The 18,011-nt window shown below is 43.7% G+C and overlaps 1 protein-coding gene across 4 annotated transcripts in view; it reads left to right on the top strand.

Moving 5' to 3' along the window:
* GRIA3 (glutamate ionotropic receptor AMPA type subunit 3) overlaps nt 1–18,011 on the top strand; it is a 216,256-nt gene that overhangs the window by 153,948 nt on the left and 44,297 nt on the right. The window lies entirely within an intron of this gene.

The raw sequence follows: 18,011 nt of genomic DNA, 5'->3' as shown, positions 1-18,011 counted from the left end.
TCTGGGGTGATTTGAGTAGCGAGGCAGCTTCCTTTCAAAAATCCAATATTGCAAGAAGAGTTTTGGCTCCCCACTTTCAGAAGCTCAGCATGCTGTGCAGCAATATAATGGCCAACGTAACATTTACAATAAGACCCTTGGAGCAGCGACTTTGGGTGTTTCACATTGCCAGCAGTCCATAAATAATAATTAGAGCTTCCAATTTTGGCCTGTCTTTGCCATAATTTAAAAAAGCAGGGTGGGAAGCATGCTTTTGTATTTTTATACGATAAATTGCATGCTGGAAATATTTCAGTATTGTACAGAAATCTGCTCCCCCTCCCCCCATTTAATAAGACAATGCTTATGTTGGGGGACCGGGGCCGGAGATTGGATGTGGTGAAAAATAATTTTCAGGATTTTTCATGGGTAAATATCTGTTTAAACTGGAAACCAAGGGCAAGATCTTCCACTGATGTAAATCAGCCCAGGCTCTGGCTCCAGAAGTACAAATCTGCACTAGCAGTCTGCCATGTAATCACTATATTCACTGCTGTCCGTGACCAGAAGAATTTGGGAGATTGGATCATTTTTCCAGGTTAAGGGGATGAGGGCCAAAACCCTACTCCTGCAATCCCACCAGAGTAAGGCTAGAGGATCAGTCCCCAGGTGCTGTATGAGTGGCATATGCTAATAATTTAGTGGCGAATAATGGCCGTATTGTTGTGTTGGTAACAATTAGCTTGAGGAGCTTATCCATTTTAAGGTCACTGTCAGATATCAGGTATTTGCAGGGAATCCCAGGTGGCCAGGAAGCAATTGTTGAAAGAAAATGGGAGGTTCCTTCTTTACCCATGAGCTGAATAGCACAGGCTCAGTGGAAGCCAAAAAAACCTCAAACTCATATAAACCAGATTTTGCATGCTTAAAAATGTTATGACTTTAAAGTCCCTTCTGGCCTTTCCAGTCTGAATGGCTCTGCAGCTTTGATGCTATTTAGATGCACCTCACTTTTCCTACAGGAGAATTCTGCATCTGAATAGCTTGCACCTATGAATTATAGAAAAAGGAATTGTTAGGGAGAGTTCTTTGTTTTCTTAATAGTCTGATGTAATGTGCAAATCCCTTCTCAGAGCAAGATCAAAGGAGCAAGTGTTTTTTTTGAAAGGATACAAAGTCTAGTAAACGTATGAATACTTTATTGTGCTGATAAGAGTCGGGATGTTCTCTGACACTCTCCTCAAGCTAGGGGAAAGCAGGGTTCTAAATGAGGATGACCTATAAAGAGCTGCAGGCTCTGTCGAGGCATAAAGAAAAATGAAATGGGGTGGGAGGAGAGCAGAGCACTGGCAACCGTGGGAGCAAGCACAAAATTCTGCTTTATGCTAACATGGAGGACAAAAGGGGGAATTGGTGGCACAGAAACTGGGCCCTCTCAGTCCTTCATATGCACTGTGAGTGGCGCTAACCGATCCTTGTCTACGTTTTACTTTCTTGGGAGCTCTGCATTATTTCAGTTGTACTATTAACTTCTAGAGAATAACCACTTTGCGTGTCATGATGGAGCATGGAACTGCTTGTTGTACCCAGTCTTCTTCCATTGATTTGAGAAGGAGAAAAAAAGTACCGGTATGTCTTTATGCGAACACACACCTTTAAGAAATATTTCATTATACGATCTCTATTAGCTTCCTAACTTGATAATAATGTTGGCTTTAAACTCAGAATAACTCTTCAAGAAGTTTGCAGTTTCCGAATGCCTGCTTCATAGATTATATTCACTCTGTGCTTTGGGCTTTATCTACACTAGGACATAAGAGCACTTTTCTCAGCACTGCTGGGAGTGACAGAGGAAGCAGGAGTGTAAGCTGGCCACAGGCTACAATGGTAAAAGTGACTGTGCCCTATCTCCCCCTCTCCACATTAGTGCTTCCTCCTTTGTAACCACCAGCAGAGCTGCACCAGTGCCAGCCAGGAGTGGGCAAAGTGCTAACCATTCCCACTGTAGATGCATGAATAGAGAGATGGGGAGGTTAACAGACTTTGCAGCATTGGACCAGGAAGGACATAGTCTTAAGACCCATGACAGAAGCTTGCATGTGAGGGGTAGTTCTCTTTTCTAAGACACAAAGCTAAAAATGTCTGGAAACACTCCTCTCACAGTGGATTTTACTGGCTGGTGAATGGAGCCAAATGAGCAGTACTGGGGGGAAAGCCTTATTTTTCTCTCTAATGGGTACAGCACAAGCAAGTTTCATCTGCCCAATATCTTCGCTGCCTTTAAGGATGAAATGAGTCCGCAGCCCATTCAGTCCTTGGCCTCTTTGCAGAGACAGTTGGCAAGGTTTTCAGTTAGTATTACTTACATCGGTGTTTTTTGTAACGTGGACATTTATGCACTGGGAACTGGATTGAGGCCAGCAACTCATTCCACGTGAACAGATGGTGGTAACTTGCAGCCACTTCCGCTCTGGGCAAGTTCCAGCCAGTGACCTATTTTATATCGTTGACTGTTTCCCCACCCATTCCAATGTCTTCCAGCTAGACACCATCGATGCATATAGATCAAAGCTAACTGTAACATCCCTTTTTCAAATGAGCCTGCTGAATGCTGTCAATCTGACATTTATTTCAAAGTCATCACAGCAGGCCCTATTTACCATCCTAACTAATTGGTGTGCTGCTGTTTAAGGATATTCATTACCCCAGAATATCTAACAACCAAAGGAAATGTGTGTTTTTGATGATAGTTGCTTATCAGAAACGTTTAACAATTTTGCAATAATTAGCTTATAAAGGCATCATTTAAATGGCAATCAATGGATTTCATCAATTCCCAACATGACCTCAAAAGGCCTTCATCCCTATTGTAAGGGAAAATGAAAGGAAAAATCTCTCCTTGGAGATTTATTAACATAAAGACTTGCATTAAAGACTCAAAAATGTTTCTATCTTTCTCTAGAAAAAACTGCTAACCTGGAAAGCAATTTCAAAAATGTAGCTTCCTTCCTTTATGGGCTTTATATGTTAGAACCAACATCTTCTAATCCATTCAATTAAAGTTTCAACAGATATGACCAGCACATCAAATCAATATGGTGTAATTAATCTACATTCAGCACTGAAAATGTCTAATATCCCATTCTAATTGGTTTCAGAATTCCAATATGCATATATTTCGAAGAGGTGACCTTTACAACCAGTTAGTAATTCTGTACGTGGGGCTGTACTGAAACTTCAGATGAAGAGGAAGTACACATTTCTAGACATTTACAAGTGTAAATTGCTCTTGAATTCAGATGGCTTCTTTTAACTGATCACATGTGACAGCATTAAGGGGCTTAGCAATAGGGTTCTGCAAAACAACATGTATAGACCATTTTAGTTTAATAAGTTGTTGATAAACTGACTATTTAGATTTTACTGAAAATATTTGAAATGACATAAAGGTGTCAGTGCTTTAGTGCAATGTGGTGCTTTACAGAAGGACATACTGCCGTATGGGACATTTAGAATGATCTTGTCATCTTGCGTTTCCTCCTTTTTATAGAGAAACTGAAGGCATCTCATAGTCAGACCGCTAAAACTATGTTAAAGTAATGTCTGGGGGGGAACTGGCTGGCTCAAAGGATTGGTAGTGCGTCACAGAATCTTTCATTTCCGGACCACTGATTTGACTCCAGTCAAGGAAACTAGTGAAGAAAAAGAAGTGTTACCATCTGATGGCTATTTGTTGCCCACGTGAAATGACTTGCTGCTCTATATCCTGTTCCTAATGCCTATCACAAATGACACTAATTGTCAGCTTTGTTAGATGCTTTGGCAGAGCTGCCCTCTCACTTCTACGGTTGGTTCTGGGTATTTGTTAGCTGTTGTGCAGGGAGGCTGACACTTGACATTGCTGCTACCTGTGCTTTATCTCGGCTGGGAAAAGTGCGAGCCTCAAGGCCGTTGGAAGTCAAACAGACCAGCCAACACTTCTTCACTTAAAACTGAAATACCTTGAATGGTGGGGGTTTTTTTTAAAGAAAAGAATGATTCATATTGGCAAAAGTCAGGAACATCAGAGCTAAGGCTGAAATCCATGGGTGAAATGCAGGGGACCAAAGAACAGGGAGTGACTTCATACCATATGAGCTGCAATGCTTAGACATGATTGGGTACACCAGGGGTGAATTTGCAGCCTTAGCTCTGACACGTCTCACTTTTGTGGGTTTTAAGCAAATGATTATGACTTTAAAGCAAAGCATCTACAATCTAAATTGGGCAAGTATAGGACGCTATTACAGCAATCGGTGTTATTAGCAAGCATAGGAACTGGCAGGCTGGATCAGCCACTATCCTGTCTCCGACCGTGGCCAACACCAAATGCTTCAGAGGGTGGTGTAAGAACCCCACAGTAGCCGACGTGGGATAATCTGCCTCCCACATTAGGCCTTGTCCTACTCCCTGTGGTTTTTTCTGGTCCTGCTTCGGGGAAGCCCTTTTGTCTCACTTCACAGGCCAGTTTTCATCTTCCAACCACAAATTTTTACTGGTACTGTTTTTTCATCTTATGTCTTCATGTACACATTAAGAAGATGTCCCTTCTTAATGTGAGCATGTGTGCCCATCATGTCTTCACTCTATCCCATCGCTTCTTGACAACCCATTCCTTTCTAACTAATATTTTGCCTGAAAATTTTCCTATCTTACATGGTTTTGTGGATGCACTGAGCACTTGGACCTCCCTTGCAGCAATTTCCACAGAAAGCTACAGATACTGCAGTCTCCTAGTATGTGAAACCAGGCTCAGAAATGAAGCATTTCTGTACTAACCTCCTAGGTCGACCACAGGCCAATGTAACACAGCATCCAATTTAAAATACCCAGAAAGTCGTTTTAAGGATGCCACAAAGTGTGATACCTCTTCCTCCTCTTAGTGTCTTTCATGAAACCAGAATCTCTCAGTAGACATCAGAGCAAACAATGACTGAAGGATTTGCACAATCCCAGCACCACTGAAGATGGGGTACACAAAGGAGGCTTTCAGTTATGGTGCATTCTACACCTCTTGGGGCAATTTAAAGCCGCTCTCAGGCACCTTTCAGACCTAATCCTGCCCTAACTGCAACCCAGGACCTGGCCCAATATCTTCCTGTGCCTACAGAGGAAGAAATTGTCATTGGTAGAGGAAACAACCAGAATATGTTCTAAAGCAGTAGCATGTGCTAACAATTACGTTATACCTGTTACAATTTAGCAATCATGTTACAGGCCGTTATGCTTTCCTGCTGTAATACTGCATGAAGACAAAGAGTGTTGATCACTGAAATAAATTGTGTCAGAAAATGATTTAGTAAACTGAGTGTGTCAAATGAAAACCAATACTTCCCATGCAAGATTTATGCATTTAATCCAATCAAACTATAACCTAGTGTTTTTGAGATCAGTAATAGAGCCTGCTAAAAATACCATGGGGAACTGCTTTTGAACCCCACGGACTTCATCTGTAGCTAAATTCTGTTTGATTTCTAATTTCAAAATACAGTTTGCTTGTGAGGATATAGGGCTTGTTCAGAGAACAGCATTCATGCAAATACTTTGCTCTTGCCTTTGGATAAAACTAGGATAAGAAAAAGGTTTCTGTGTTTTGGCATCAAGCACAAAGTGATCATAACAAATGCCTGACAAAAATATTGAAGTGTGATTACATGTATAGTCTCTAGCAAATGGAATATCACAGAAAACAGATAGCTTCCAAAACATGAGATAAATAGATCTTTCAGATTTGATGTAGAAAGAGAGCAATCAGGCAGAGCACTGACTTAAACCTCCCTTAAATAGTCTGGTGAATCAAGGTTGTTGTTTTTTTTTATTCCTTACACAAGGTTTGATGGGAAATGTATAGGTCAGTATTAATAACTGCAACTGGTCATTATTTAGTCAATGTTACTAATAACTGTTAACACCACATTTCATGGTGTACCTGTATACAATATTTGTATAGATTCAATATTTGTTTAAAACAGACTAGCACGGTATGAATTTTAAGTGTTTTTAATAAATAAAATATGGAAAACAGCATATATACACACACTCAATATAAAAAACATGCAGAGTGTGTATGTATATATGTGTGTGTGTCTGCATATACAAATATTTATAAATGCATGTCTAGGCATAGAAATAGCAGTCTTTCCAGTGAGTGCATAATGAATGGCCTGATAGTAGTTATTTTCTCTAACAATCTGCTTCTTTTGTCTTTCCCTTTCTGTGCAAACACTAACAAGTAATTTTAAAGAGAGGAGCAAAGCTAGTGTTATATACCTACAGAGCAATGGTGTTCTACGAAGTGCTCTAATTAAATGCGCTATTGTCTTTATATGTTGCATTGAGAAGGAAAATGCCTCCTTCTGGAAATTAAAATTAGCAGGCCATTCATTATCCACTCCTGGGACAGATGTCATTCGTCTGAAACCTAGGGTTAATAAGAATGGGCCATTTAATAAGGAAGGCAGACTAGCAAGATTTCTAGCCAAAGCTTATACTGATTAGGTCTTAGTAGCAAGTGTTTGCATAAGTATTCACATTACCATAAACTATACAGCATGCACGCTTCTATCCACTGCTTGTGATTATAATTGGGCTTTCCAATGCACATACATGTAACTATAACTTAATCATGTGAACTTACATATTTAAATAGACATTTAGTTGCCAAGAGCTTTGGGTAGGTGACTTATTTTATCAGGTCAGGCATAATATATGGAGGTGAAATAACACAGTGTCGGATATAGCCGTGGTTATACCACCGAAGCAAAGCCATGAGTGCCCCAGGGAGAAATCAATCGCTGTTTGAATGTTCTAGGTTTTGGAGAATAGCTATATGATAATGACAGTCTCAAGACAGTGGGGACCCTAGTTTCTCAAGTTACTGTACTACTTTATGTAACCCTGCTGTGCCACAATAAGGTGTTTTGAAAGGGATTCATTTAAAATGCATGGCTGCTGACAAATTACCCACCGTGCTGCTAGTTTTACTTTTACATAATTAGCAAATACATGAAGGTTTAGAAACTTTAATGATGTGAATATGAAACATCATCTCATGCAACGCACTGGGATTGCTCCATCATTGCCGGTATATTGGCCTAGTCTGACTGGAGCTGAAAACTTGTCAGGCCTAACAGTGTTCAAATATCGTGCTGAAAAACGCTGCGCCACGGAAATTCATCAAGGGCCAAATCCAGAGCATGGCCTGAATAGCTGAGCTGGGTGATAGGAAGATACCCAGAGGATTCCTCCCTGCTGTAGAGCAGGCATAGAGCCACTCCAATGACGCGTTTTAGCCCAAAAGCTGAAGTAATCTCCACAGGTCCTTTCATGCCACTCCCCCAAAGGAGGGCAGACAGGATCCCACCATCATCTCTTCTCGTGCCTGCTTCTGCTCCGACACACTGTGGCCTCCCCCACTTCTCCAGCCTCCATTTTCACAACAGAACCACATCGGTTCTATTCCAAAGGAGCCCTGGGGAGTTGTGGATGTGCCCAGAATGTACGGGCAGGAATAACTTTTGCCACAGGCTAAACGTAAGAAGTTAGCAGGACATGAGATCTTTCCAGAGTAGGATACCAAGGCTATCATCTCGTCTAAATTTCCAGAATTTACTTTTCCATTGAATGTGAATACACCTAGAACTGGCTCAGCTAATGAAACATAAAGAAGTTTGAAAAACCAGCCTGTCTGTTGGTAAAAGGAGTCATTTTAATTTTGAGTTCAATATTGCAATGCAGAAGAGTGAATATCAGCAATAAAGTGCAGGGAGACGAATACAGGCTTAGCCTGGTGTTCAATATTGTGCAAGGAAAGGAAATTCTTTAAAACTTGATTTACAATCTATTACTCAGATGGTTATTGACATTTCAGTGAAGTGTAGGCTAGTTACAGCTTGAATGGTGATTTGTTTGTCTGTTTATATGAATTCAGCTCACTTGAGAAAATAAGATTTGTCTTTTTAAAAAGAAACTACAGCATATTATATATTTCCTGCCCACACATCTTTTCAAAATGATCCAAACTAGTATGAATAAAATATTGAAGAGAGACTAGTAATGGGAAGCTTCTTTTATGGTGAGGGCAGAACAACTGTCAGGGGGAAATTTGAAAAAAGTTACAGATGGCTGAAGGAAATTTTGGATTAGTGACTGATTCTTGATTTCTGCAAACATTTTCTGCCCCTTCCTATATACTTAGTCCTGACATTTGGGCTTCCACCCAACCTGACCCCCATCAAGACCCCTCTTTGCCGCCAGTCCTGTTCTGAGCAAGGATGGGAATTGTCAAGGTTCCTTCCCCACTCTGAACTCTAGGGTACAGATGTGGGGACCTGCATGAAAACCTCCTAAGCTTACTTTTACCAGCTTAGGTTAAAACTTCCCCAAGGTACAAACTATTTTACCCTTTGCCCTTGGACTTCCACTGCCACCACCAAACTTTATCTGGGTTCCCGAGAAAACGTAGTTTGGAAACGTCTTTCCCCCCAAAATCCTCCCAACCCTTTCACCCCACTTTCTGGGGAAGGTTTGGTAAAAATCCTCACCAATTTGCATAGGTGACCACAGACCCAAACCCTTGGATCTTAGAACAATGAAAAAGCATTCAGTTTCCTTACAAGAAGACTTTTAATAGAAGTAAAAAAGTAAAATCAGGATGGTAAATACCTTACAGGGTAATTAGATTCAAAACATAGAGAATCCCTCTAGGCAAAACCTTAAGTTACAAAAAAGACACACAGACAGGAATATTCATTCTATTCAGCACAGCTATTTTCTCAGCCATTTAAAGAAATCATAATCTACCGCATCTCTAGCTAGATTACTTACTAAGTTCTAAGACTCCATTCCTGTTCTGTCCCCGGCAAAAGCATCACACAGACAGACAAAGACCCTTTGTTTTTCTCCTTCCTCCCAGCTTTTGAAAGTATCTTGTCTCCTCATTGGTCATTTTGGTCAGGTGCCAACGAGGTTACCTTTAGTTTCTTAACCCTTTACAGGTGAGAGGATTTTTCCTCTGGCCAGGAGGGATTTTAAAGGGGTTTACCCTTCCCTTTATATTTATGACACGCCCCCCCAAATCTCAGCTAGGGTGAAACGCTGGCTGGGATTTCTTCCTGGAGCTCTAGGAAAAAACAGAGTTAATAAGACACATGAACCTCTAAATATACTACCACGTACATAAAGACTAATAATATTTTCCACATCTCAAGGACGATTTTAACCAGTTGATTCTGGGAAACTTTCATGGGAGAGTGCATCAGCCACTTTGTTAGAAGCTCCTGAGATGTGTTGGATGTCGAAAATCAAAATCTTGGAGAGCTGAACTCCACCGAATAAGTCTTTTGTTATTTCCCATGGCAGTATGAAGCCACTGTAGCGCAGCATGGTCGGTTTGCAGGTGGAAACGCCGTCCCCAAACATATGGGCATAGCTTTTCTAGAGCGTAGACAATGGCGTAACATTCTTTTTCACTGACTGACCAGTTGCTTTCCCTCTCAGACAGTTTTTTGCTGAGAAACACTACAAGGTGTAATTCTTGATCCAGTCCTTTCTGCATTAAAACTGCTCCCACAGCACACTCAGATGCATCTGTGGTTACTAGGAACGGTTTGTCAAAGTCTGGGGCCCTTAGTACAGGGTCAGACATGAGTGTCGCTTTAAGCTGGATAAAGGCCTTCTGACACTCTTCGGTCCACTGAACGGCATTTGGCTGTTTCTTTTTGGTTAGGTCTGTCAATGGGGCGGCGATTTGGCTGTATTTGTATTGCGGTACAAATCGTCTGTAATAACCGGCCAAGCCTAAGAAGGATTGGATCTGTTTCTTTGACTTTGGGACAGGCCACTTTTGGATAGCATCCACTTTGGCCTGTAGGGGGTTGATAGTTCCTTGACCCACCTGGTGTCCAAGGTAAGTCACTCTGTTTAGGCCTATTTGACACTTCTTAGCCCTAACAGTTAGTCCTGCCTCCCGTATGCGCTCAAAGACTTTTTGTAGGTGTTCCAGGTGTTCTGCCCAGGAATCCGAAAATATGGCCACATCATCAAGGCAGGCGACTGCATATTCTCCTAATCCCGCTAGGAGACCATCTACAAGTCTTTGGAAGCTCGCGGGTGCATTTCGCAGCCCAAAAGGGAGTACATTAAATTCATACAGCCCGACATGTGTGGTGAAGGCTGACCTTTACTTGGCGGATTCATCTAGCGGTACCTGCCAGTACCCCTTGGTTAAGTCCAAGGTAGAGATGAACTGGGCCCGTCCCAGTTTCTCTAATAGTTCATCTGTGCGTGGCATTGGATAGTTACAGCATTTAGCTTACAGTAGTCCATGCAAAAACGTATCTCCCCATCTGGTTTGGGAACTAGAACCACTGGAGATGCCCATGCACTTCCAGAGGGGCGGATTACACCCATCTGTAACATATCCTGCATCTCCCGTTCTATAGCAGTTATAGCTTGAGGAGACACCTGGTAAAGTCAGACTTTAATTGGGTGACCATTACCTGTGTCAATGGAGCGGTATGCCCGTTCAGTCAGTCCTGGGGTGGCTGAGAATGTCGACGCGTAGCTAGTGCACAGCTCCTTGATCTGCTGTCGCTGCATACGCCCAAGGGTCATGGAGAGGTTCACCTCTTCCACACCACCAGCACTTTTCCCTTCGTAGTAGACACCTTCAGGCCACTCAGCGTCGTCTCCTCCCTGGGCTGTAAACTGACAAACCTTTAATTCTCTGGAATAAAAGGGCTTTAGAGAATTAATATGGTACACCTTAGGCTTTCGGTTGGAGGTGGGGAATGCTATGAGATAATTAACAGCTCCCAGGCGCTCTTGGACCGTGAATGGCCCTTCCCATGATGCTTCCATTTTATGGGCCTGGAGCGCCTTTAAGACCATGACCTGGTCCCCTACTTTGAAGGAACGCTCTCTGGCATGTTTATCATACCAGGCTTTTTGCTTTTTTGAGCATCCTGTAAGTTTTCTTTAGCAAGGGCTAAAGAGGTTCGGAGGGTGTTTTGTAGGTTGGTTACAAAGTCCAGAATGTTAGTTCCTGGAGAAGGGGTAAATCCCTCCCATTTCTGCTTCACCAACTGTAATGGCCCCTTAACCTCACAGCCATATACAAGTTCAAATGGGGAAAACCCTAAACTGGGATGTGGTACAGCTCTGTAGGCAAAGAGTAACTGCTGCAACACTAGGTCCCAATCATTGGTGTGCTCATTTACAAATTTACGTATCATGGCCCCCAAAGTTCCATTAAAATTCTCCACCATGCCATTTGTTTGATGGTGGTAAGGAATGGCAACCAAGTGGTTTACCCCATAAGCTTCCCAAAGGTTTTCCATAGTTCCTGCCAGGAAATTAGTTCCTGCATCTGTGAGGATGTCGGAGGGCCAACCCACCCTGGCAAAAATGTCTGCTAGTGCCTGGCACACACTTTTAGCCCTGGTGTTGCTTAGAGCTACTGCTTCTGGTCATCGGGTGGCAAAATCCATGAAAGTCAGTATGTACTGCTTTCCTCTGGGTGTCTTTTTCGGAAAAGGACCCAGAATATCCATAGCTACTCACTGAAATGGAACTTCAATGATGGGGAGTGGCTGGAGAGGGGCTTTGACCTGGTCTTGGGGTTTTCCCACTCTTTGGCATACTTCACAAGACCGGACATAGATAGAAACATCCTTGCCCATTCCCTCCCAGTGGAATGACCCCCCAAAACGGTCTTTGGTCCTGTTCACCCCAGCATGGCCACTAGGATGATCATGGGCTAAGCTCAAGAGCTTGGCCCAGTATTTAGTTGGAACTACCAACTGTCTCTGAGGATGCCAGTCTTCCTGGTGTCCACCAGAAAGAGTTTCCTTGTATAAAAGTCCTCTTTCTACAACAAACCTGGATCGATTAGAAGAGCTGAGAGGCGGTGGGTTGCTCCGTGCCGCCGTCCAAGCTCTCTGGAGGCTTTCATCTGCTTCCTGTTTGGTCTGGAACTGTTCCCTTGATGCTGGAGACATCAGTTCCTCATTGGATTGCGGACCTATGCTTGGTCCTTCTGGAAGAGATGTAGGGGATGGGGCTGTTTCCGTTGACTGTGAACCGCTCTCCGCTGGGGCACTATGTTGGGGTTCAGGCTCCGGCTGAGCCTCTTGTGTAGGGTTACGGGCTGCTGCCGGTTCAGGTTCGGTGGGGCCCTCTGGTGTTGAGGTTGCAAGTACTGGATTCAATGCTGGCAATGGGTCTGGTGCTGGTTGTTCCGCTGGTTCCGGTTCTTGGACTGGTTCCGTCTGGGTCTCTGGGACTGGATCCACTACTGCTATTGCAGACATTGGCTTGGGGTCCGGGTCCATCACCTCTGACCAGGTCCTGATAGACGTTTCCGGAACAGAGCTAGGCATCACGGTTTGTTTAGCCTGACTGTGGGTGACCATTCCCACCCTCTTGGCCCGCTTCACATGATTGGCCAAGTCTTCCCCCAACCACATGGGGATGGGATAATCATCATAGACTGCAAAAGTCCACATTCCTGACCAGCCCTGGTACTGGACAGGCAACTTGGCTGTAGGCAAATTGAAAGAGTTGGACTTGAAGGGTTGAATCGTCACTTGGATCTCTGGGTTGATTAAATTGGGGTCCACTAAGGAAGCATGGATAACTGACACTTGTGCTCCGGTGTCCCTCCATGCGGTGACCTTCTTCCCAACCACACTCACAGTTTCCCTCCGCTCCAAGGGTATCTGGGAGGTATCTGGGCCTGCGGACCTCTGGTGTGATTCTGGTGCAATGAACTGTAATCTGTTGGGGTTCTTGGGACAGTTAGCCTTTACATGCCCCGACTCGTTACATTTAAAACATCGTCCAGCTGACGGGTCACTGGGGCGAGGTGCATTTCTAGAGAATGGTGTGGTGGGACGATAAGATGTCTGGAGAGTTCTTTGGGGGGTAGGTGGGGCCTTGGGCAGCCCACGGTAATAGGGTGTGGTCTGGGGTTGTCCCTTCTGGTCTCCGCCCCAACTGCGACCAGTTTTCTTCTTCTCTGCTACCTCCACCCATCTGGCTCCAATCTCTCCTGCCTCGATTACAGTTTTGGGCTTCCCATCTAGGATATATCTTTCTATTTCCTCTAAGAACTGTTCCATTTGCATGAGGAAGGGCAACTCTTCTGGAGATTTAACACTTGCTCCTGATATCCAGGCATCCCAATGTTTCACAATGTGGTAGGCAGGTCGGGTAAATGACACGTCTGGTTTCCACCTTAGGGCTCTGAACCTCCAATGAGAATGCTCGGGTGTTAGCCCCATTCTGACTCTCGCCTTGGATTTAAACAGTTCCTACTTGTTCATTTGTGCCTTAGGCATTTCCGCCGCCACCTCAGCTAAGAGTCCACTGAGCTGTGGCCTCAGCTCTACCATGTATTGGTCTGTAGAAATGCCATACCCAAGGCAGGCCCTTTCGAAGTTTTCTAAGAAGGCCTCAGTATCATCGCCTGCCTTGTAGGTGGGGAACTTTCTGGGATGGGAAGTGGTACCTGGAGAAGGATTGCTAGGCTTTGTTGGTATATTCTGCTGAGCCTTTACCTTCTCCATCTCCTCCACATGCTTCCTCTCTTTTTCCTTCTCCTCCAGTTCTTTGGCCCTTGCCTCCATTTCTTTGTCCCTTGCTTCCATAGCTCTCCTGTGAGCAGCCGCTTGGTGTTGTTCTGCCTCTTTTGCTGCCTCCCTTTCTTTGTCCTTTGCCTCCATTTCTTTGTCCTTTGCCTCCATTGCTCTCCTGTGAGCTTATAGGGCTTTTTCGGCTTCTTTCATTGCCTCCAGTTTGGCTAACTCCAATTTGTGTAGTGCCTTGGTGTCTGTCATCTTTACCTCTCTGTTTTTAACTAAGTTTACACCCGAGGGTTAGAAATAAAACAAACAAAACTTGGCTTGTAAAATTTTGCTGTGCTGGAATAGGATACCTATATTCTCTGATAGTGTTTGTCAGCCTACAGAAAAATCCAAAAAAAAACCCCACAAAACCTAACACCTTTTGTCTCCAGGCAAATTGGCAGAAATCCCCTCAAGTTACTCTTAGGGAAAAAAAAACTTCAGGTCTTGTGAAGACTTGTGAATTTCCCTGCAGGAGGTTAACTACTCTGCCTCCAGGCAAAGAAAACCTGCAATTCACAAAGGTAATTCCCTTTTGTCTCTGCTCTGGCCCCAAAGCAGAGAAAAAACTAGCTGCTTTCAGTTGGACCTCCTTTCCAGCAGCCCCAAAGGAAAAAAAAAATTTCCTTTTTAAAATCTGTTTTTCTTGTTCAAAAAATCTTAAATTGATCTCAAAATGATTTCAGGTTAATCCCACCACTCTGCCACGGATTTTAAAGGGGTTTACCCTTCCCTTTATATTTATGACAGGAATATATAAGGGGTTCAGGGGTGTCTCTTTCCCACTCTGCAGGAGTGATCAGCAGCAAAGAATCTCTCCTACAGGGGGGATCTGAACGGAGTCACAAAGGTCCCAAAAGAAAAACAGGAAGCCACAGATTTGAAGGCCCTGATTCTCAGTGACACCAGTTTATACCTGAGAATGTCACTCCAGTGACTTCAGGCGAGTCAAACTTCAAACCACTGTGACAAGAATGAGGCACGACTCCCATCACAAACTCACTGCCTTCCCTGTGAAATATTAGAGCCCAACAGCCAATTTTTTATTTTAGATATGATGAAAAATTAGTATATCCCAGCAATATACAAATAAATTCAGTACACACAACAGAGCCTTGCCTAAGTACAGAGTCTCAGACATTTGGAACTTGGTAGAATGAGGAGCTGGGATTAGTGAGGGAGCAGCACATGGTGCATATTTCTTGGGTGGGGGAGGATGCGGCTAACTTCCATTTCACCAGGAGTTTTAAACCAGGATGTAATAAAACCAAGATGATTATGGAACTGACGACCCCTCCAGGGAATCAAAGTGCTGGTACTACAAGTAATATGTAGATAAAAGCTGTGGCATGTATCTTCTACACGAGCATAAAGTTTGGCTAGTTCTGCCAAACGTTTTCCCATGTGACCTTCAGTAAGTAATTTAACCTCTCTGTACTTTAGTTTATTCATTTGGAAAATGGGACTTCAAGGGGGAGCTATGAGACCTAATTTTTTCTTATTAGTAAAGAGCTTTGATATCTAGGTGAAGGCACTAGAGAATTGCCATAATTATGTTATTAGTACAGTGTTGTTATAGCAGCCATTATGTGCTCAACAGTAGCTCAGATACAGTCTGTGGGCCCTGGGTCATCTCCTGCTCTTTCAAATATTGTCATGTGATCATTTACCCTCACCTGAGTATCCCACCAGGGAGAGACAGAGAAGACATGTTAACGTATCATTCAAAGAACAGAGCAACTAAAAGTGCAGCAGCCAGGCTGAATTGCACTGTCAATTCACTGCACTGAAAGCCCAAGATATTGGTCCTCTGCCTGATTGATATGGGAGTTGGACCCTAGGACCTCGAGGCCATGAGACAAGAATGATATCAAAGGAATCCTCTGGCACTCTTTTTCACTTTAAGTTAGTAGCATCCACCTGGCTGTACATAAATTGTTGGATCCAGCAACTGCTATGGAAAAGCTAACTGCATTCAGGAAAGAAAAACTCTGAAGTGTGGGAAAGAACGGTAATATTTACACGTGACTAATTAGACTTACAGCAGTGGTAGATTATCCAATAGGCCCATGGGGCCCGTGCCCAGGGGCCTCAGCCAATGGGGGGGCCCCTAGAAAAATGGGCACCCCAGCAAAAATCTGCCACAGGGCGGCAGAAGCTGGAGCCCTCGCAGAAGCCGCGGGGCAGGCAAGGGAAGCCCAAGCGCCCCTACTAGGATTGCCAGTTTTGGTTGGACATATTCCTGGAGATTTCATCACATGACACAATCTTTAATTAAAGATTAATCTTCAATTCCTGGAGACTCCAGGACAATCCTGGAGGGTTGGCAGAAGCAGCGAGTGGGCCAGGGGAAGCCCCAGTGCCCTGACCCCAGCTGTGGCCCCGGGACTGGAGGAGCTCTCACCCCCTGCCATGGCCTCAGAGCAGGAGGAGGCCGTGGCGGGGAGACAGAGCTTCTCTGGTCTTGGGACCACAGTCGGGAGGGGGGAGCACAGAATGGGGTGGGACTGTGGGCAAAACAAGGGCAGGGCCACAGAGGAAGGGGCAGAACGAGGGCACAGGCGGAAGGGGTGGGGAGGGGGCCCCCTACTTGTTCTGGCCCAAGGAGCCCTTAATCCACCTCTGATTTACAGCACTGTGGTATGTACGTGTGGCTCTATATAACAATAGCATTGTATCATTCAGATTAAACAGAAACTGCACTAATTTTATTGTGGACATTAGCATTTTGCATAAGTAAACAGTCTTTCAGTATTGACTGCCCCTATAAAGGAGCTGAAAGTGGTTAAAAACGGCACACAAAGTAGAAGAGCATGTTAAACTGTGTTATTGTTGTCTCTTCTCCTTCTGTCCATGCCTATTGTTCTGGCCAGAGTGCAATGGACCCTTGCTGTTGGCTTCCTTACCTTACCGCCCTTCTTTCTGGCATCCTAAGAGCATTGACAAACCACTGCAATGTGTAACTGACTTAAAAAAAGCTCCAAAATATTTGTAATGCAACACATACTAAAGAAAACAAGATCACAAATGGCCAGGTTGTGACATATAACACTGAGTTACAGAGGGAACTTGAGGAGGGATTGCATCTCCTAAGCCACCTTCTTGCAGCAACTGGTGAAGGGAGCGCAGAGGGGATGTGGCCAAAATGTGCTACACATTTACCATCCTCAGCTGGTGGGTGGTCCCGGGGGGTCCATAATCAAATGGTACAGTTTCAAGAAGTTCCTAGGCTGCTCTAAGGTATATCAGGGTGAGAGCCGCCTTAGAACCAGCCCCAGGGAGCTACAACAGTTGTTTTCTGGTCCCACCATCTGATCCCAGTAAACTCAGCCAAGATTTGGCTGTGACTCAGTGCCTGCCAAATTACATGCAATGAAATTCTATTCCAAGATCTGCGATATTGTGTGTTTTTTCTCAAGCCCCATCTCCTGGATTCTTATGAACATGTGAGAATTTCAGCTTTCTTTTTTTATTTTTTTAAGTACATTTCTAGCCTTCATTGTGCAGAAGAGAGCTTGAAAACATGTCTCCAATTGTGACCTAAAAGTTCATAAATCGGAAAAATCCAAAACATTGGGGTGGGTTTAAATCTCATGATTTTGGGGACCTCATCTGAGATTTTGGAATGCTTGCGGTTGGCAATACTGACATACATAAGGTCATCTCAGATGTTATACCCCATATTTTATGGGGAAAGAATTTTCTGGTGTATCTTCTGGGAAAAGGAGAAAATGAAGTAAGAATAATTTTAGCCATATTTTTAAAATATTCTAATACAGAATATGTGAGGCAGCATTTTTGAACAGGGACTCTAAGTAGAAGAGAGGATACAATATTCTAAAAAGAAACGGGAACTCTATTTAGAACTAAAATACTTTAAGAATGGCAGTAAAAATATGTCAAGTATCAGAGGGGTAGCCGTGATAGTCTGGATCTGTAAAAGCAGCAAAGAGTCCTGTGGCACCTTATAGACTAAAAGACGTATTGGAGCATAAGCTTTCGTGGGTGAATACCCACTTCGTCAGATGCATGTAGTGGAAATTTCCAGAGGCAGGTATAAATATGCAAGCAAGAATCAGGCTAGGGATAACGAGGTTAGTTCAATCAGGGAGGATGAGGCCCTCTTCTAGCAGTTGAGGTGTGAACACCAAGGGAGGAGAAACTGCTTTTGTAGTTGGCTAGCCATTCACAGTCTTTGTTTAATCCTGAGCTGAGTAAAAATATGGTTTCTTTCTAATGTAATGGCTTCACTCCGTTTCACTTTTGGAAGAGACTGACAGGAAATCTGAAGGAGGAGACAAATATCTGCACCGAGGCAAAGATAGTTCAGCCTTTGGAAGAAAGCATTGGTTCTCCCAAAGATATTTT

Source organism: Natator depressus, chromosome 9 (genome assembly GCF_965152275.1).
Source record: "Natator depressus isolate rNatDep1 chromosome 9, rNatDep2.hap1, whole genome shotgun sequence".
Taxonomy (NCBI): domain Eukaryota; kingdom Metazoa; phylum Chordata; order Testudines; family Cheloniidae; genus Natator; species Natator depressus.
The sequence above is the reverse complement of the archived record's forward strand: the minus strand, read 5'-3'. Positions and strand labels throughout refer to the sequence as shown.